The following is a 21,474-nucleotide window of genomic DNA, read 5'->3' as shown; positions in this document are numbered from 1 at the left end:
AGACCTGAACCTGCGAACCCCAGGCTGCCGAAGCAGAGCGCATGAATTTAACCACTATGCCACTAGGCTGGCCCCTGATTTTTGTTGTGTTTTGTTTTGATGACAGCATTCCATTGTATGGATGCTCCACGTTTTGTTTCTTCATTCATCTCTTGATGGACATTTGGGCTGTTTCTAATTTGGAGCTCTTATGAATAAAGCTATGAACATTTGCATAAAAATATTTTTGTGGATATATATTTTCATTTCTCTTGGGTGAATACCCAGGCCTGGAATTGCTGAGTCATGTGGTAAACGTATGTTTAACTTCATAAGAAACTGCCAAACTGTTCTCCAAAGTGATTATGCCATTTTATGCTCCTGCCAGCAACGTATAAGTGTTCCTGTAGTTTCAAATCCTTGTGAACACTTGATATTGTCAGTCTTTTAAAATTTGAGCCATTTTAGAGAGTATTTCATGGTATTTCATTGTGAATTTAATTTGCATTCTCTAATGACTAATAATTTTGAGCATTTTTTCACATGTTTATTGGCTTTTTGTATTAGCTTTTGTGAAATGCTTGTTCAAATCTTTTGCCCATTTTTTCTCTGGGTTGTTTGTCTTCTTCTTATGGAGTTATTTATATCTTCTAAACACAAGCCTTTTGTGATGGTTGATAGATTCGTAGAATGTTCACAAATACATGTATTTATGTTTAACAATAGATATATCTTACATATTTGTGAATATAAATACAAATATTTTATTTATATATATTTTATATGCAATATATAATAAATATATTTATATATAATTTATTTGGAATATAAATACATAAATTTTTGAATATTTTATCCCAGTTTGTGACTTGCCTTTTCATTTTCTTAACATTATCTTTTGAAGATCAGAGATTTTAGTTTTGAATAAGTCCAGTATGTCAATTCTTTTTTTATGGCATGTGATTTTTGTGTCCTAAGAACTCTTTGTCTACCAGAAAGTCACAAAGATTTTCTCCTCTTTTCTTACAGAAGTTTTACAATTTTAGCTTTTATTTAGGTCTTTGATCCATTTTGAGTTAAGTTTTGCATATGGTGTGATGTAAGATTCTAGATTTGTTTTTTTCCAAATGAAAAACAATGCGTCGTTTGTTGAAAAGACTATCCTTTCCCATTGAATTATGTTAGCACCTTTATTGAAAATAAAATGACCATGTACATGTGACTCTATTTCTGGGTATTTATTCTGTTTCACTGATGGATATAAGGATCGTTATGCCAATACCACATTGCCTTGATTACTAGAGTTGTACAGTGAGTCTTGTAGTCAGGAAGTATAAAATCTCCAAGTTTGGTCTTTTTCAAAATAGTTTTGGTTATTCAAAGTCATGTGCATTTTCATATGAATTTTAGAATCAGCTTGTAAATTTCTACTTTTAAAAATCTTGCTAGGTCAGCATCGTGGCGGAGTGAGCTTTCCCGTAAACTCTTCCCCCAATAAGATACAACAAAAGGGTCAGGCGCAGACCAACAACAGACTCCTAAACAGCAAAAAGGAAGATCGGAAAGATGCACACTGCCACACATCTGAGAGTAGAAGTGCTGGGGCCCCTGGAGGAAGTGGGGAGAGGTAAGGAGAAATCCTCTTCCTCCCCATCAGATCAGCGATCTGGGTCTGTCCGGCTCCCAGAGAGAGGGGTGGGGCGGCCCTCTGTGGGGAAACCATAGCTCTTCAGGCTCTCTCAGCCAGTGGGAAACTCCCACACAGAGGACTCAGAACTGCTGCAGGAGTGCCATCAAGATCTGTGCACAACAGGAGAGCAGATAATGAGGGGTGAGCGAGAAGCCCCCCACTCCAGGGACCCAGCGGGCAAAAGAGAGAGCCCCCCCCAAAAATGCCCGACACTGCAGCTCAGCCGACCTGACCGAGCAGCTGGGCTGATCACAGGGAGGAGCCGGGGCAGAGTATGGGGGCTCAGATTACACAGCCCTTAACCCCCACACGGTGGTGGCAGGTAGAAACTGCAACCAGATATTTCCAGGATGAGGAAAAACAAAACGAATACAGGAACCACAATGCAAAGGTACATACAATCACCAGACCAGAAGGAAAATGACAGGCACCCAGAAACCAAACCTGAAGGCACAGAAATCCATAACCTAAATGACAGAGATTTCAAAATAGCTATCATAAAAGAACTCAATGAAATACAAGATAACACAGACTAACAATTCAATGAGATAAGGAGTTTCTTCACAAAAGAGATTGAAATCATAAAGAAAAACTAATCAGTACTGATGGAGATGAAGAACCCAGTGGAGGAGATAAAGGAGAATCTGGAATCTTTAAAGAACAGAGCTGACAACATGGATGAAAGAATTAGCATTATAGAGGATAGGAATACAGATATGCTCCAGATGGAGGAGGAGAGATAACTAAGACTAAAAAGAATTGAAGAAAGTCTCCAAGAAATATCAGACTTTATTAGGAAATGTAACATAAGAATTATGGGTATTCCAGAGGAAGAAGAGAGGGAACGAGGAACAGAGAGCCAATTCAAGGAAATAATAGCTGAGAACTACCCAAATCTGGGGAAAGAGCAAGAAATACCAATAAATGAAGCCAATAGGTCACCTAAATTTGTCAACAGGTAAAGGGCCACTCCACGGCATATAGTAGTAAGGCTGGCTAAAGTTAATGACAAAGAAACAATATTAAGGGCAGCTAGACAAAAAAAAAAATAACATACAAAGGAACTCCCATCAGGCTCTCAGAAGATTTCTCAACAGAAACCTTACAGGCTAGGAGAGACTGGAATGATATATTCAAAATACTGAAAGACAAAAACTTTTAGCCAAGAATACTCTAGCCAGCAAAAATATTCTTCAAATATGATGGAGAAATAGTAACTTTCCCAGATAAACAAAAGCTAAGGGAGTTCATGGCCACGAGACCCCCACTACAAGAAACACTCAAGAAGGTCCTCAGGCCTGAAAAAAAGAAGAGAAAGAGAATACAAAGCTTGGAGCAAGGAGAAAAATAGGTAGACAAACTCAGAAAAATAGTAGATCTTTACTGGAATAGGTTAGCAACCGCTTAAATATGAAAATCAAAGATCAAAGGAAGGAAATCACCCAAAATAAATACAACCTCATCACTGTAAACATACACCCACAACACAAAATAGAATAAGTTGTAACAAGAATGACTTAGAAGGGGAAGAGGAAAGAGATTGAACTGTCTTAGTATAAGGAAATAGGAGGCCATCAGAAAATGGACTATCTCATACACCAGATTTTTGATACAAACCTCAAGGTACGAACTGAACAAATACTCAAAACAAAATCACATATGATAAACAAAGAGAAAACTAGAAGAGTCGTAAGACAGAACAACCAAACTGAATTGGCAATCTGAAACAAATGGGACAAGAAACAAAGGAAATGCAAAAGAACCAGAAAATAAGTGACAAAACAGCAACATTAAGCCCTCATATATCAATAATTACTCTAAATGTAAATGGATTGAACTCTCTAATCAAAAGATAGAGAGTGGCAGGATGGATTAAAAAGCAAGACCCAACAATACGCTGCCTCCAGGAAACACATCTCAGCACTAAAGACAAGCACAGGCTCAGAGTGAAAGGATGGAAGACAACACTCCAAGCTAATGGCAAACAAAAGAAAGCAGGTGTTGCCACACTCGTATCAGACAAAGTAGACTTCAAGATAAAACAGGTTAAGAGAGACAAAGAAGGGCAATATATAATGATAAAAGGGACACTCCACCAAGAAGACATATCAATCATAAATATATATGCACCCAACACAGGAGCACCAAAGTACATAAAGCAACTATTAACAAACCTAAAAGGAGATATTAACAACAACACAGTAATAGTAGGGGATCTTAATACCCCACTTACACCAATGGATAGATCATCCAGACAAAAAGTCAATAAAGAAACAGTGGACTTAAATGAAAAACTGGATGAGATGGACCTAGTAGACATATACAGAGCACTCCATCCTAAAACAGCTGACTACACATTCTTCTCAAGTGCACATGGAACATTCTCAAGGATAGACCATATGTTGGGAAACAAAGCAAGCCTCAATAAATTTAAGAAGATTGAAATCATAACAAGCATCTTTTCAGACCATAATGCTATGAAACTGGAAATCAACTACTAGAAAAAAACTGAGGATGTGATAACGATGTGGAGATTAAACAACATGCTACTAAACAACCAATGGATCATTGATGAAATTAAAGGAGAAATCAAAAACTATCTGGAAACAAACAAAAATGAAAATATGCCATACCAAATCATATGGGATGCAGCAAAATCGGTCCTGAGAGGGAAACTCATAGCAATACAAGCCCACCTTAACAAACAAGAAAAAACCCAAATATGCAACCTTAAATTACACCTAACAGAACTAGAAAAAGAAGAACAAACAAAGCCCAAAATCAGCAGAAGGAGAGAAATAATAAAAATTAGAGCAGAAATAAATGAAATTGAGACCAAAAAAAAGTAGAAAGGATTAATGAAACAAAGAATTGGTTCTGTGAGAAGATAAACAAAATTGACAAACTCTTAGCCAGACTTACCAAGAAAAAAAGAGAAAAGACTCCAATAAATAAAATTAGAAATGAAAGAGGAGAAATTACAGTGGATACCATGGAAATACAAAGGATCATAAGAGAATACTATGAGAAATTATATGCCAACAAATTGGAAAATCCGAAGAAATGGATAAATTCTTAGACTCATACAACCTCCCAAAACTGAATCAAGAAGAAATGGAGAATCTGAATAGACCAATCACAAGTAAAGAGATTGAAATAGTAATCAAATACCTCCCAAAAAATAAAAGTCCAGGACCAGATGGCTTCTCCGGTGAATTTTACCAAACATTTAAAGAAGATTTAACACCCATCCTTCTCAAACTATTCCAAAAAATAGAGGAAGATGGAATACTTCCTAAATCATTCTATGAGGCCAACATCACCCTGATACCAAAGCCAGACAAAGACAATACAAAGAAGGAAAATTACAGGCCAATATCACTGATGAACATGGATGCAAAAATCCTCAACAAAATATTGGCAAACCAAATACAGCAATACATTAGAAAGATCATACACCATGATCAAGGGGGATTTATACCAGGGATGCAGGGATGGTTCAACATCCGCAAATCAATCAACGTGATACACTACATCGACAAAACAAAGAATAAAAACCACATGGTCATCTCAATAGATGCAGAGAAGGCATTTGACAAGATACAACATCCATTTATGACAAAAACTCTTAACAAAATGGATATAGAAGGAAAGTACCTCAAGATAATAAAGGCTACCTATGACAAACCCACAGCCAACGTCATACTCAATGGGGAAAGCCTGAAATCCATTCCTCTGAAAACAGGAATGAGACAAGGCTGCTTACTCTCACCACTCTTATTCAACATAGTACTGGAAGTTTTGGCCAGAGCAATTAGGCAAGAAAAAGGAATAAAAGGGAATCCAAATAGACAACGAAGAAGTGAAACTCTATTTGCAGACGACATGAATTTATATATAAAAAACCCTAAGGAATCCATTGGAAAACTATTAGAAATAATCAACAACTACAGCAAAGTCACAGGGTACAAAGTCAATCTACAAAAATCAGTTGCATTTCTGTATGCTAATAATGAATGAACAGAAAGAGAGCTCAAAAAGATAATACCATTTACAATTGCAACAAAAAGAGTAAAATATCTAGGAATAAATCTTACCAAATAGGTGAAAGACCTATACAATGAAAACTACAAGACATTATTGAAAGAAATCAATGATGACATAAAGAAATGGGAAGACATCCCATGCACATGGATTGCAAGAATAAACATAGTTAAAATGTCTATATTACCTAAAGCAATCTACAGATTCAATGCAATCCCAATCAGAAGCCCCATGACATTCTTCACGGAAATAGAAAAAAGAATATTAAAATTCATGTGGGGCAACAAAAGACCCCCGAATAGCTAAAGCAATCCTAAGAAAAAAGAACAAATCTGGAGGCCACAATCTCTGACTTCAAAACGTACTACAAAGCAATAGTAATCAAAACAGCATGGTACTGGTACAAAAACAGACACACAGATCAACAGAACAGAATTGAAAGTCCCGAAATAAAACCACATATATACAGACAGCTAATTTTTGACAAAGGAGCTAAGAACATACAATGGAGAAAGGAAAGTCTCTTCAATAAATGGTGTTGGGAAAACTGGACAGCCACATGAAAAAGAATGAAAGTGGACCATCTGTTATCGCCATTCACAAAAATTAACTCAAAATAGATCAAAGACCTGAAGGTGAGACCTGAAACTATAAAACTCATAGATGAAAATATAGGCAACACACTATACGACATTGGTCATAAAGGAAACTTTTTGGATGCCATGCCTACTCAGACTAGAGAAACTAAAGAAAAAAATAAGCAAGTGGGACTTTATCAGATTAAAGAGCTTCTACAAGACAAATGAAACCAGAATCAAAATGAACAGACAACCCACCTGCTGGGAGAAAATATTTGCAAAACATATATCTGACAAGGGGTTAATCTCCATAATATATAAAGAACTCACACAACTGAACAACAGAAAAACAAACAACTCCATCAAAAAATCGGCAGAGGAAATGAACAGACACTTGTCCAAAGAAGATATACAGATGGCCAATAGGCACATGAAAAGATGTTCAACATCACTAATCATCAGGGAAATGCAAATCCAAACAACAGTAAGATATCACCTCATGCCCGTTAGAAAGGCTATAATCACCAAGACAAAAAACCAACAAATGTTGGAGAGGATGTGGAGAAACAGGAACTCTCATACACAGCTGGTGGGAATACAAACTGGTGCAGGCTCTATGGAAAACGCTATGGAGATTCCTCAAAAAATTAAAAATAGAAATACCTTATGATCCAGCTATCTCACCACTGGGAATCTATCCAACGAACCTGAAATCAACAATCCAAAGAGGCTTATGCACCCCTATGTTCACTGCAGCATTATTCACTATAGCGAAGAAGTGGAAACAACCCAAGTGCCCCTCGACTGATGATTGGATCAAGAAGATGTAGTATATATATACAATGAATACTACTCAGCCATAAAAAAAGACAAAATCATCCCATTTGCAACAACATGGATGGACCTGGAGGGTATTTTGTTAACTGAAATAAGCCAGAAAGAGAAAGACAAACACTGTATGATCTCACTCATATGTGGAATATAAACCAACACATGGACAGAGAAAACTGTATTGCAGTTACCAGGGGCAATGGGGGTCGGGGGTGCGCACAAGGGGTGAAGGGAGACATGTATATGGCGATGCACAAACAAAAATGTACAACCAAAAATTTCACAATGTTATAAACTATTAAAACATCAATTAAAAAAAAATCTTGCTAGAATTTTGATGTGAATTGCGTTGACTCTATTGATCAGTTTGGGGAGGATTGACATCTTAACAATGTTGAAACTTCTAATCCATGAGCGTGATATAGTTCTACTTTATGTAGGTGTTCTTTAATTTCTGACAGCAATGTTTTGTAGTTTTTTGTGTTGAGGTCTTTGTAAAATTTATACCTAAATATTTCATCTTTTTGAATACTACTATAAATAAATAAATGAGGTTTAAATTTTTAAATATAATAAATACGAATAAATATTAAAATAAAATATGAAATTTTAAGATTTTATATTTCAACTGTTTATTGCTAGTATACAAAAAATATGATTAATTTTTGTCTATTGACTTTGTAGTGAGCTTGATAAACTCAGTTTTCTTTCTAAAGCTTTTGTTGATTCTTTAGGATATCATGTCATCTGAAAATAAAGACAGTTGTACTTCCTGACTCTTCAATTTGTGTGGCTTTTATTTCTTTTTCTTGCCTTATTACACTAGCTAGAATCTCTAGTAAAATATTTAATCAGAGTTGAGAGTGGATACCCTTGCCTTCTTGATATTAGGGAAAAAGTGTAGTTTAAGTGTTGTCTTTCACCATTATGTTGTGAGCTGTAGGATTTTTGTAGATGTCCTCTGTGTAAGGATAAGTTTAACCTGCAGCTAGTCTATGATAGTTCTGTGCTGATTTAGGAGGACACAGGGAGCCATGAAACTGACCCCTTATCCAAGATAGGAATGAGATGTATTAGCTAGTGATTTATAAATTTTATAAACGTGCTATTCAAAGTCCAAAACTTCCCTAGAGGCACCCTGTATCAGCTTGTCTACATTATTTATTGAAAATGTATAGATTGATGGCCTGAACCTGGTTTATTGTATACACAGCCTCATTTTGGTTATATAAGAGCAGAGAAAGGAGACTGGCTTGGGGTTTTTACATGGTTATGCTGTGGGGTCAGGGCGAGGGTTCTTGTGCAGGAGAGAAAAGGGCTTGTATGGTTGGAATCTCCCACCAGCAACAAAGGAGGGAGCATCTGGGCTTTCTATGGGCTTGTCCAGATGGGGAGAACAAGGGGAAGAAGGAGGGGTGGTGCTTAGAAGCTGCCAGCAGTCAAACAACAAAAAATTGAGTCAGATTCTTTATTACAATGAGGAATTTGTCCATATTACCTAAGTTAGCAAACTTAGTGACAAAAGTTATTTGTAATACTCCCTTAGTATTCTTTTAATGACTGTAGAATTGGTAGATGTTTTCTCTTTCATTTCCCGTATTGGCAATTTGTGTTTTCTCTTTTTTGCTTGATTGGGCTAGCTATAGGTTTATCAGTTCTATTGAGTCTTGCAAAGAACCAGCTTTTGGTTTTATTAATTTTACTTATTGCTTATCATCTTCTATTTCATCAGTTTTCTCTTTATTTCCATTCTTATTATTTCTATTTTCTTTATATTAACTTTAGTTGTGTTTTCCTAGCTTCTTAAGATGAAAGCTTAGATTGTTCATTTTAGACTTTTCTTTTTTCTTCCAGCTTTATTGAGGTATGACTGATAAACAAAAATTGTGTATATATGTAAGGTATACAGTGTGATGTTTTGATATATGTATACATTGTAAAATGGTTACCTTTCTTCTTTCTTAATATAGGCATTTAAAGCTAAAAGCTCCCATCTAAGCAATGCTTTAGCTGCACCCCCCACGTTTTGATGTTGTGTTTTCATTATCATTCAGTTAAAAATATTTTCTAATTTCCCTTATGATTTGTTCTTTGACCCATAGTGGTTTAGAAACGTGTCATTTATTCAAAATACTTGGAGATTTTCCAGATTTCTTTTTGTTAATGATTTCTATTTAATTTTGCTGTGATCAAAGAATATACTCTGTATGTTCACCCTTTTAATTTACTGAGACATGATTTATGGCCAGCATATGGCCTACCTTGGTGAATAATCCACATCATTGAAGAGAATGAGTGTCCTGCTATAGTCAAGTGGAGTGCTCTATACATGGTAGCAGCTTTAGACTGAGTGCTCAGGGAGACCTTTTCTGGAAAGGTGATAGTTAAAATGTATAAATAACAGAAAGGAACCAACCAGGTAGAGACCAGGGGATGGGCAGACTGGACAAAGGGAGTGGCTGGTACAAAGACCCTGAGATGGGAGGAGGGCCCTGTAATAACAGCCATCAGAGGACAATAACCTCCTCACAACTCATCCTTACACTGGTTTTGGAGAGTTGCTGTTCCGCCTGGACTCGTTCCTCATATCCACAGTCCCCCTTTCTCTCTTGACCCGAGGCTAGTGGAATTGAAGGCTCAGCATCCAGTTACCCGACTGGCGGGCCTGTCTCTGATCTTTGCTCCAGTTATGATTTCCAGGCAGTTGCCTTATTCCCAAGACTCACTAGAACAAATAATAATTCTAAAATCATAGTAGCAGTTATCACACACTGTACAGTGCCAAACACATCCGCAGTAGATTTCACTTATTCCTCACAACTACCTTATGGAGCAGGTACCATTGTGCCTTTGACACGTAAGGAAAGTGAAGTTCAGTGAGGCTGAGGAAGCTGCACAAGTTAGTGCAGCTGGGCAGTGGCCGAGTTGGGTTGTAAGCCCACATTGCTCTGACGCTAAAGCCCGTGCTTCACGCCACACTGCCTCTGCTCACCCGTCCCGTCTATACCAGTTATGATCCCCGAATCCCGGCCTTAGTTCTGGTCTTGATGCTGCCATGTTTCTCAGCATGCCGAGCACGGAGCCCTGCCTTGCTCCTGCTAACTCTCCCACCCTGGACACAAGCCCATGCCCAGAACCTGCTCTCTCCTGACCTCCCTGGTCCCCCTGCCCACCTCCCTGTGTGACCCTGGCCTGCGCCTGGCTGTCCTATCAGGGCCTGTGAACACTTTGCTGTACCAGTGCGATTCCAATTTCCGCTTCCCGGCCTTGGCCTCCCCCCGGGCCTTCCGAACAGGGAACGGGTCCAGTTCCAGGTCTCAGCCTCTCACCGTCAGCCTCAGGCCTCCGTGGTTCACTAGACCCAGGGATCAGACAGAATGCACCCTGCCCACCTTTTTCTGGGGTTGCGTGTAGTTTACTAAGATCCTGAGGCTGATGGGAACCCCAGTCACCCTTCACACACTCAACATCATCTTCAGCAGCAGATGCCAAACTATTTTTATCCAAAACCCCATCAGTAAATATTTTCGCACCTGTACCCCAAATATATGTACATTTAATTACATATAAACCATAGACCAACTGCTGTATCAGTATATTATATACTTCATAAAGCACAAAAAATATGGAAAGTGTTAAAGAATGAAATCAAAACACTTTCTAATATATATATTTCATATATTATAATATATACATACACTAACATTTTATATATTATATAATATACACACTAATATTTTCTACCTTAAGAATATATGTGTGTGTATGGAAGCGAATGTGTTTTATTTTATTTCGTTCTTTATCTCTCAACTTTCTATATTTCTTGTGCTTTGTGAAGTATATAATATACTGACACATGTCTAATACATATACACCCACTAATATTTTCTACACCAAGGATTTTTGTGTGGTTCATGTGAAGTGTACGCCCCTCCTCTGGAGATCCCTTAACCACAGGATGCAGACCAAGCCCGGGGGCGGTCCTGTCTCTCCACACTGACTTGCCACCTCTCCACCCCAGCCCAGACCTCTCCCTCTATCAGGCAGCTCCCTCCACCACCCTCCTCCATCCCAACACACGCTTTCAAGTCAGAACAACCTGGGATTAACTCCAGACTGCTGCTTACCAGCTGTGTGACCATGGACAGCGTACGTAACCTCTCTGGGCCTCAGTTCTCACCTGTAAAACTGGGACAATCCACCAACTTTTTAGGGTGGCAATAAGGACAGAAAGAGGAAACACCTAGAAGGGAGCCTGGCCCACAGAAGGTGGTCAACGCACTACGACCCTCACTATCATTTTGCCAGGGGGCTCACTCCTGCCTCCAGCCCCAATTCACGCTGATCCATCCTGCCCTGCTGAGGGCCCCTATCTTCTAGCTCAAGGGCTACCTTTCCTGACCACTCCAGCCCTCAGGAGCTCACCTCACACTCTCCCTCCTCTGGGACCCCCCGACCTTCTGCACTTTAGGCCCAGGCAGCCCCAGATTACCAATTAACCATTTCTGTCTACTCTCACTTCTCCCACTGGTTTACAAGCTCCTGGAGGGCAGGGGCCACACGGGGCCTGCAGTGGAAGTGAACATGGTCCCTCAACAGCGTGGATCTGAAGTCTTCCCGAACCCACAGCTCCTGGCATTGTATCACCCTGTGTCCATTTGCTGAGATCACAGAGGGGCATCTGTTGGTCTGTGAAATCCCACCGGATCCTGCAGAAGAGGCCATTCCAGCTAGACACTCCAGCCGCGTCTGCCAAGCTGGGATCAGCATCTAATCACGTTTCCATCACAACACGGTGAGAAACGTGTGACCGGCCCTTAGCAACGGTCTCTCAAGAAAGCTACCCCTATAGAGAGCTCATCAAGTTAGCAGAACACATGTGAGGCAAATCTAAAAACAGACCCGTGCTGTCTGAAGCCTCGTGCAGCACGTGGCAGAGCTGGAAAGGGCGAGGAGGGAGCCTGGCTCCCAGTAAAGGCAGGCAAAGAAAGGAAATCTGCTGGGCAGGCAGCCCCAGAGCTGGTCCAGATCCCTGAGCAGGAGAGCTCTGGACTCCCTCTTGGAGTCCCACCCCTGCACACAGATAGTTGCTGAGCTGCTCCAAGGTATCTGGGAGCTCTCTTCCACTCCCTAAACCCCCGTGTCATTTGGAACCCGGGACAAGGCACCACCAGGAGCTGGCTGTGAAGAGAGTTTGAAATAGTGACAATTTGAAATTTAAAATTCATTTCAATTCAGCAAACCTCAGGCACCTACCATGCTGCAAACCTCTGCCCTGGATGACACAGTCCTCACTCTTAAGAGGTTTACAAGGACAGATACGACATGTAACAAATACCTAGAACTCAGGATAACACACTGTAAATGCTCTCATGGAGGAGCAGGCAAAGCATTCTGGGAGCAGAGAGAAGAAAGGAGGCATAAACACCGAACACCGAACAAGGAGTGGGCAATCAGGGAGGGCTGCATGAAAGAGGCAGCATTTGCCCTGGGCCTTAGCTACTGACTCCTGGCACCTGCCACTTTTCTTCAGTGCTCAATTGAATTCAGCAAGTTCTGGTTAAGCGGTTAAATAAGAAGGTGTTTAAAACATAGGACATCAGAGCCAGCCCTGATGGCCTAGTGGTTAAAGTTTGGCACTCACTGCCTTGGTGGCCCAGGTTCGCTTCCCAGTCACGGAACCGCACCACCCGTCTGTCAGCCACGCTGTGGTGGCAGCTCACACAGAGGAACTAGAGGGACTTACAACCAGGATATACAACCACGTACCAGAGCTTTGGGGAGGGAAACAAAAAATAGGACATCAGACATCCAGGCCACTGGAGTTTGGATCAGAAACCTCTGGATCCACCGCAGCTGGTGAAGGTGTAGAGGGAAGAGTGGGAGCCACTGTGTGGTGTTAGCTGTGAGAGTTCAGCTCTCATCTTCAAAGTCACCTGAGGGCTCCAGAGAGAGCCGCATTCAAAGCTGGAACACACGTGGGTTACCTTTCAGACCCTTGGACTAGGGGACAGTTCACGTCAAAGGGTCTGAGACCTGGAGATGGTGGCAGAGCTCCTCCATGAGAAAATGCTTTGTACACTGTGAAGCACTGTACAAATGTTAGGTTTTTGTTTTTCAGGAAATTAACATCAACTTTAACTTCGGTTGGAACAAGTATCCACGGTTCCCAGCCTCTTAGCTGTTTGCCTCACTCCCACCCTCCTCACTGAAAATTAAGCAGCTCATTTATTTATTCCTTTACTCAATCATTCAATACAGGTTTATTTAACACTAATATATGCCAGGTCCACCAAAATGGACAAGACATGGCCAATGCCCTCAAGAAATTCACAGCCTGGTAAAAACACCCTAAAGGTACTAGGTAAGCCAAATGCATAGAAAAGGTCTGAAAGAAAACAGGCCAGAAGTGGCTTCCTCTGGGGAGGGGAGAAGGTTGGGGGCATTATTGACTTCTTTACCAGTGAAAGATTCAGCTGCAGCATCCAAGCGTACCTCTGATTTTTAAAAGATGACTCCACGATGAGCAGGCTTTTCACACACAACCAAATGAAAATAGTTCTTTTTTTTATTTTAGAATAAGCTGCTATTTCAATTAGTCAGAAATTTTATGAAATAGACGTGACCTCTTCTGGCAGCTGTTCCCAGCTGGCTCCTGAATGTCCCAACCCTGCAGGTCGTTCGAGCACCAAACAATGTTTATTTCCTTTTTCACACTGTCCACATGGAGGCCAAACGGGTCTGCTTCACGTGAGTGGAGCTCCTCGTGCTCATTTGAGTTCCATTTTCAACTTCCCATCGACCCAAATCCCTCTCCGGCCCCAGGAGTTAAGACTGTCTTCCAGTTACATAAATTCTAGGCCTCAGAATAGCCAGACATGCTGACAGCCGTTTACTCTGTCCCCTGGGTCCCCAGGTCCTACTATCCTGCCCTTTCAGATGACCACAACTCCTGTCGGCCCTCTCGGGCGGGCAGCGCCAGGAGGGCTGGGAAAGGTCCCTAAAGGGGAGGCCCAGACCACCCAGCTGTGTGTCCTGACTCACAGTGCCAGCTCCCCGTTACAGGACACAGGGAAGAAGGCTGTCCTCCAAGAAGTTTTAAACAAGCAGAAGCCACTTAAAAAATGAATGGTAGAATTAAAGTAAAATTTACTGGTTCTCAAAGTATAGTCCCAAGACCAGCAGCATCAACATCACCTGGGAACGTGTTAGAAACGCCATTTCTTGGGCCCCATCCCAGACCTCCTGAATCAGACACTCTGGGGCCTGGCTCAGCAATCTCAGTTTTATCAAGCCCTCCAGGGGATTCTGATGCAGGCTCAAGTCTGAGCAGCACTAATGTAATTATTTGAAGCTGAGATGAGAATTGATTGGTGCCTCATACAGGAAACTTGTAGAAACTACTTGGTTTGACTGCCTGCCTCCAAAGAGTGTGAGTGGTCATTTCCTCAGACATTTAATTCTACAGGGGAGCTAAGTATTTAGAGGATGTGAGAATAAGAGTTGTATTAGTTCACTAGGGCTGCCATTACAGAATACCACAGACTGGGTGGCTCAAACAACAGACATTTATTTTCTCTCTGTTCTAGAGGTTGGAAGTCTAGGATCAAGGTGTTGGCAGGCTTGGTTTCTCTTGAGGCCTCCCCCTCTGGCTTGTAGGTGGCTGCCCTCTTGCTGCCTGTTCAGAATGGTCATCCCTCTGTATGTGCACACCCCTGGCGTCTCTGTGTGTGTTCTAGTCTCCTCTTCTTATAAGGACCCCAGTCAGGTTGGATTAGGCCCACCCTAGTGAAATGGTGCCTCCTACCCACAAAGTTGACGTGGGAAACAAAGTAACCAAAGTTTCTGAGCTTGTTTTGCAGAGCAACTGGAAGACCACTGATAAAAGAGCAGCTTGCTGACAGCCCCATCCCCATGCCCACCACCTGACTAAACCTCCTGCAGGTGCATTGAGAAGCTAAAACTGATGGTAAACTTTAGACATCACAGACTAAGTTCCACCACTTGCAACACATAGAACCCCCTCAAATTCGTACATGTGACCAATGAAGAAATAGGAAAGACAGTGGCATCTGCACAGAGGACTCTTAAAACTTCAGCTCCCAATGCCCTCCTACTCCCTGCTTCCCCAATAAATATCCCACACAAAAGCCCCTTGGGGAGACAGATTTGGGAACTTTGTCTCCTGTCTCCTTGCTTGGCTGCCCTGCAATAAATTTAGTCCTTTCTTTCTGCAAAAGACCTTTGCCTCAGTATCCCGCCTTTCTGTTGCACATTGGGCAAACGAACCGCTCGTAGCTGGTAACACTAACAGCCTCATTTTAACTTAATCACCTCGTTAAAGGCCTTCTTTCCAAATACAGTCACATTCTGAAGCACTGGAGGTGAGGGCTTCAATATATGAATCTGGAGGACACATTTCAGCCCACAACAAGAGTCTTCCCAAAACGGACTGTTGCATCCATATTCACCAGTCCTGTCTGAAACCCTTTCCCTGCGTGTGTGGGACCAAGGTGAGGATGACTGCATTCTCCCTCCTTCTTAGCTCCCTCCTCACCTCACATCACTCTCCAGGAGGCAGCCCTACGGCCCTGGGAAGGGCAGCCATGCCATTGGTTGTCCTGTCTACCAAGAAGCAGACAGAAAGAGGAGGAAATGGAGGGGAGATGGGAGAGAAGAAGGGGAAAGGAGAGATTTAAAAAAAGAAAGGAGAATGTTTGTTTCCAGAATCAGAGCAGAAGTACTAACCCCTAACCCCTCCCAATTTGGAAGGCCACACAGGGTGCAAGTTTGGAACCAGATCAAGGCTATATCACTTATGAGCTATGTGGTTTTGGGTCAGACACTTAAATCCTTGGTGCCTCTGTTCATTCATTTGTTTGCTAGCTCATTCATTCATTCATTCATCCTACAAAATAAGTATAGGCTTTTAGATAGTGTCCTAGGTACTGTTTCCTTGTTGGTAAAATGGGAAAATAAACCCCATTTGGAGAGTTGTTAGGAGGATTGGAGATAAACACCTAGGAGAGTGTCTAAGATATCAGACAGACAGTGATTGGTCTGTGAATCTCGCTTCACTAGAATGTAAGCCCTTGAGGACAGGGACCTGGTCTATGTTTGTGCCCTTCTGTCTCCTGGCACCTGGAGAGTGACTGGTACTCAATGGATGTTTGAGGAAGGAAAGAAAGATAGAAGATTGTGGGAGGGGGATGGAGAGACTGAAAAGTGGCAAGCGCTGCAGGCTGAGTGGCCATTACCTTCCCTGCCACCACTTAGGATGCTCCAGATCTTGGGGAGTCCTGAGAACATAGTCATATTAGCACCAGATCTTGGAAACACATCCCTTCCCCTCTTCCTCAGCAGGGCTTCTGGGAACAGAAGACTACATGTTATTCAAGGAATTCCAGGTCAGCTGCAGACCAGTCCATGAAGCAACAGAAGTTTCTCTTTGACACTCTTCCACCTTAACCCCCGCTTTGGGTTACCCTCGTTCCTGATGCTGGGACTTTCCTAGTATTCACAGGGGGCTTAATGCCCCTCACCCTGAAGGGAAAGAGGAGAGGGAGAGAACAGAGCTCTGAACTCTCCCACACTATCCGCCAACACTATACAAGGCTTGTCTCCCTCCTGACATCCCAGACATCAGGTCTGTGGAATGAGCTGATGCACAGATTCTCGCTGTGGTGTGAATAAACATGGCAGCATGGTGTCACCCCTCCCAACAGTACCTGTTCTATGGCAGAGCCTGTGCTTGAAGCCAAAGACCATCATTATAGAAAGTTAGTCCTGGAAGGGACCTTACAAGCCAGCCAGCCTGATCCTTCATCTCCAATGGCAACTTTCCAGCCCCACTGAAACTAAGCCCCTAAATAGATTGTCTCCCTGTAACTACCCGAACCCCAACTTCCCTATAAACCTGGCTGTTGGTGCTGACCTACATCTTTGGCTTGGCGGAAGCAGGAGAAGAAATTCTCTCTTCTGTCTCACTGCCTTCTCAGTGCCCTCAAATTGCCAGTATTATCCTATTATCACCTGTAATTGACAAGAAGAAATTTCGTGACACAGGGAGCTCTCCCAAGAAGCCACTCACACAACCAGAGCTGTCCAACTGGAAGGCTGTGACACCAGCCCACACAAGACATTAGACCTCAACCCCCGTCCACCCACACACTCTTCCTTTGCTACTCTTCTCTTTGGGGCAGAAATCATCAGAATGGGGAAACAACTACTTCTAAAGCTGTTTTTATAACTGGAAAATTGAGGGCCTGTTTCCCGTATCTTAGCAAAGGAGGCGGGGAGTTGAAGGCAGGTCCAGCCTTCTCTGTCTTGGGCCCAAGGCTGAATTGAGAGTCGTCCCGGTGCAGGGGGAGACACACGTAGGCCTGTCCCTGCCACACGTGTCTCCAGCACAGTTGCTAACTACAGAGGCTCGACAGGAAGACTCTCTCTTCACTTCCACAATCTCACAGCAGCAGAGGTGGATTAGTGCTGAGGTTAATGAATCTTCGGTGCCGGGCCACCTGACTTCAAGGCTCTGGGTAGGGCCCTAGCAAAGCATTCACACGTCTTATGTTTTCGTAAACTGTGTAGATGTAAGATATTGTAACCTCAATCAATGGAGAATCTTTCCACTCTGACATTGCTCCATCACATTTGTAGAGTGGTGGAAGACATTCTGGACATCCAGTTAAGGAAGAACTGAGTAAGGAGGAATTAAGTAAGTAAGAGAATTGAGAAGAGTAAACCAAATTTAATTTGGGTTTCATGGGACATTTTATGTGGTCCACAGTTACTTTCATGTGTTGTTAGCTTACCGCTAGTGGTCCTGAGGAATAGTTTCTAGGAAATCTCCCACTGCCCACTGGGCACTCTCATCCACCCTCCTGACACAAAGGTGCAAGGCCAGGGGCTGTGTAGCAACATGAGAACATTCTGGAAGTGTGGGGTAGTGAGGGAGAATCAAGATCTGGAACGTAGGAAGCCAGATCAAGTCTGTGGAAAATCCATCCAGTTCTTATAGCTCACATATGAAAGAAACTTGATAGTTTTCAAACAGTCAACAACAAGCCTAAACATTTACATGACATTGCCAACGAAGAGTTGGGAAGCTGGAAGAAATTTTGCTAAAATATAATAATGAAAAACAAATTTTGATCAGCCAAGTTTGAGGAAAACTGAAGTATCTTTCTCTTCTCTCCGTAAAAAAATGTTACAAAGCCACTGTCATATGAAGAGGTGATCAGAGTATGCGAGCAAAAAAAAAAAAAAATGCAGGAATAAGGTGGTATAAGGGCATTTCAGAGAGTTAATTAATAAAAATAGTATGTTTGAATTTTATAATGTTTGTGGCATTTCTGATTTGTTTGTGGTTTCTTTTCTCATTCTAAGTAAATACTCATTTTTGTACCTAATTTCGTAATGTATGTTTTTGTGTTTAAGAGGGCCTCCAAAATTATGTGAGCTTCAGGCCCCACAAAACCTGGATGGAGAGCCAGCCCTGATAGCCTAGTGGTTAAAGTTCAGCGATCCGCTTCGGCAGCCCAGGTTCAGTTCCTGGGTAGAACCACACGCTCTGTCTGTCAGCTGCCATGCTGTGGTGGTGGCTCACACAGAAGAACTAGAAGGACTTACAACTAGAATATACAACTATGTACTGGGGCTTTGGAGAGGCAAAAAAAAAAAAAGGAAGATTGGCAACAAATGTTAGCTCAGGGTGAATCTTTCCCAGAAAAAAAAAAAACCCTACTTGGAGCCCTGGCAGTGAGTCACTCAGGAAACAGCTTGAACCCATCAGAAAGAAGTCAACCACATAACAGCAGCAATGATGTTCTTCCTGCTGCAACCCCAAAGAGCTATTCCATATAGAAAGGCAATTGAGTACAGAGAAGCTTTGAGTTCATAAGAATTGGAGAGCTACGTGGCTAAAGGAAATAGTCTCACTTGCAGGTGGATAATGCACATTAATATGCTCAAGTTAGTAGTTGAGACCTCAAAAGGAAGGCAAGATCAAGCGTCAAGTGATCTTTGCCCCTGGTTCTGTCAGAGTGGGGCTGGGCTGTCCCCAAGGTGAACAGGGAATTGTGCCCCCCTGCAAGGATGCATTGGAGAACGGGGGCTTCCCCTGACCCCAACCAGAGGAGAGAAGACTCACATCTCTGGAAGGAATCTCCCCACCCACTAGTCCGAGCTTTTTAAGGGGTAGGAATGCTGTTAATCTCCTGCGTCTATGTTGACAGCCCGTTTTCCCTTAGCTTTCATTTTCTTCCTTGCCTTTCAAGTTATTTTATGTGTGCGGAAATGAAACATCAACAAAAAATCAAATCAACAGCAACATGCTTATGCAGGTTGGGAGGGTGCCCAGAGCCCACGCGGGTGCTGGATGGGGACTGGGATTTTAACAGGGCCCCAAGGAAGGCTCAACGGGAGAAATGGCTGACCTCGTCCCCTGTCTATTTTTTAAATGTTCCTAGTTTCTTTAGTAACTAGTTTTAAAAATTACTATTAAAAAAAGAAATAAATGTTTATGTTTTTAAAAATCCCCTGCCTCCTCTGTAGCAGGGCTGGCAAGCCCAGTTCCAGGTGGCAGTGAAGGATGCAACAAGTGAGGCCACCAGGCCACCTCCCCCAAAGTCACCTGGGGGCTTCTTAAAATGTGGACTCCCAGGATCCACCCCAGAACTTCCAAATCAGGGTGTCTGAGAGGGCCTGGGGCCTCAAAACTGCATTTTTAACATGGTGCCCAGGCACCTGTCTTACCCAGAAGGTCTGAGCCCAGAGCAAGGGCCCTGGACCAGGGCATCCTTTAACGGGGCACAGGCTAAGGATCTTAGGTCCCTCAGTCCTGGGCCCCCCAGTCATGTCCCCATCTCAGGAGGCTCTTCCCGCTTATTTGGAGCAGGCACAACTCTAGAGTATCTGTGACTGGGGACTCATTGTAAGGCCCAGGGAGAAGGAGGGAGGCAGGCATCCACACAGTGGCTGCACAGCCAGCCTGCTGGGAGCCCACAAGGACGGTCATGAGCAGCTGTAGAGATCTAACGACACAGCAGCAACTCTAGTACCCAAACCCCTCTGAATTCAGCTTTGGTGACTTCCTACTCAGGCTTACTTTGGGCCAGAAAACTTAGAGCTTAGAGAAACTGAGGCAGCTCCTAGATATATCTAGTATGTTATGATCATGTGTTGGAAGGAACTGCTGTCTGGGTTCTAGAGCTGTGACTACTGGTCTGTTTTTTATGAACTCCATACCTTGGGGCAAATCACTCAACTTCCCCACATGTAGCAGAGAATTACATGGTAAAGGAAACATTTCGCTTGGAGGGGAATAATGCATGTTACTTTGCAGGATTTGGTCAGTTGGAATCTCAAAAGGAAATTGAGGCGGGATTGGACCTTAGAACTTTGGGGTAAGAGGGACGCCTGGACCTTGTTAAAAATGCAGCTTCAGGGCCTCGCCCCGGAGGTCCCGATGCAGATCTGGGGTGGATCTTGGAAGTCTGTGTTTTAAAAAGCCTCCAGGTGATTCTGGTGAAGGTGGCCTGGTGACCTCACTTGGAGAGTCGTGGCATTAATATGAGTTCCTCTCTTGTAGGCTTGTTGTGAGACTTAAAGTAGATTAAATTCACAAAAGTGCTTAGAGTGGTACTTGGTACATCATAAAATACTAAATAAAGCTCACTTATCATTACTCTATTTTATGGGCTCAAAGTGTGGGGTATTTAACTCCCCAGGGGTTGAACATTGACCTGTGGTGGGTAGGAGTCCGGAGGGACCCAGCAGAAAAATGCCCCCTCCATGCCCTCCTCCAGCCTGTCCCAGAGACATCCTGTGTGGCCAGCTGACAGGCCGTGTCTCTCCACGAGGTCTTGGCCAGCCTGGTGACACACTGCCCTGTCGTTGCTTCCCCTCCTTCCCCGCCTCACCCTGGCGGCCCTGAGGCTGCACTTCGTGAATAAGCGTTATACTGAGGCTTTACCTCGGGTTCTGCTTTCAGGGAACCCAGGCTAAGACAAAAAATAGCAAACATTCAGGTAGATTATCTCATTTAATATTCATGGTACCCAAATAAGACGTTATTATCCCAATATTGCAGATAAAGTAACTTGTGACTAAAGTCACACAGCTACGTAAACAATTCAACCAGCTTCCAAACCCAAGAAGCCTGACTCTAGATCCCATATTGACTCCGCACCAGGGAGTGTATAATCCTAACAGCCTCACTGTGTGGTCCTCCATATGCCTCACCTCTGGTACGTACTTTCTGTGGGAAAGAATGCTAGATGTACGCCCTTATTCATTCTCTCCATCTCAGAAGAGAATTTTAGGCAGTTCCCACTGTATCCCCAGCCTCCC

Source organism: Diceros bicornis, chromosome 23, assembly GCF_020826845.1.
Source record: "Diceros bicornis minor isolate mBicDic1 chromosome 23, mDicBic1.mat.cur, whole genome shotgun sequence".
Classification (NCBI taxonomy): Eukaryota; Metazoa; Chordata; class Mammalia; order Perissodactyla; family Rhinocerotidae; genus Diceros; species Diceros bicornis.
This window is presented reverse-complemented; position numbering follows the sequence as displayed.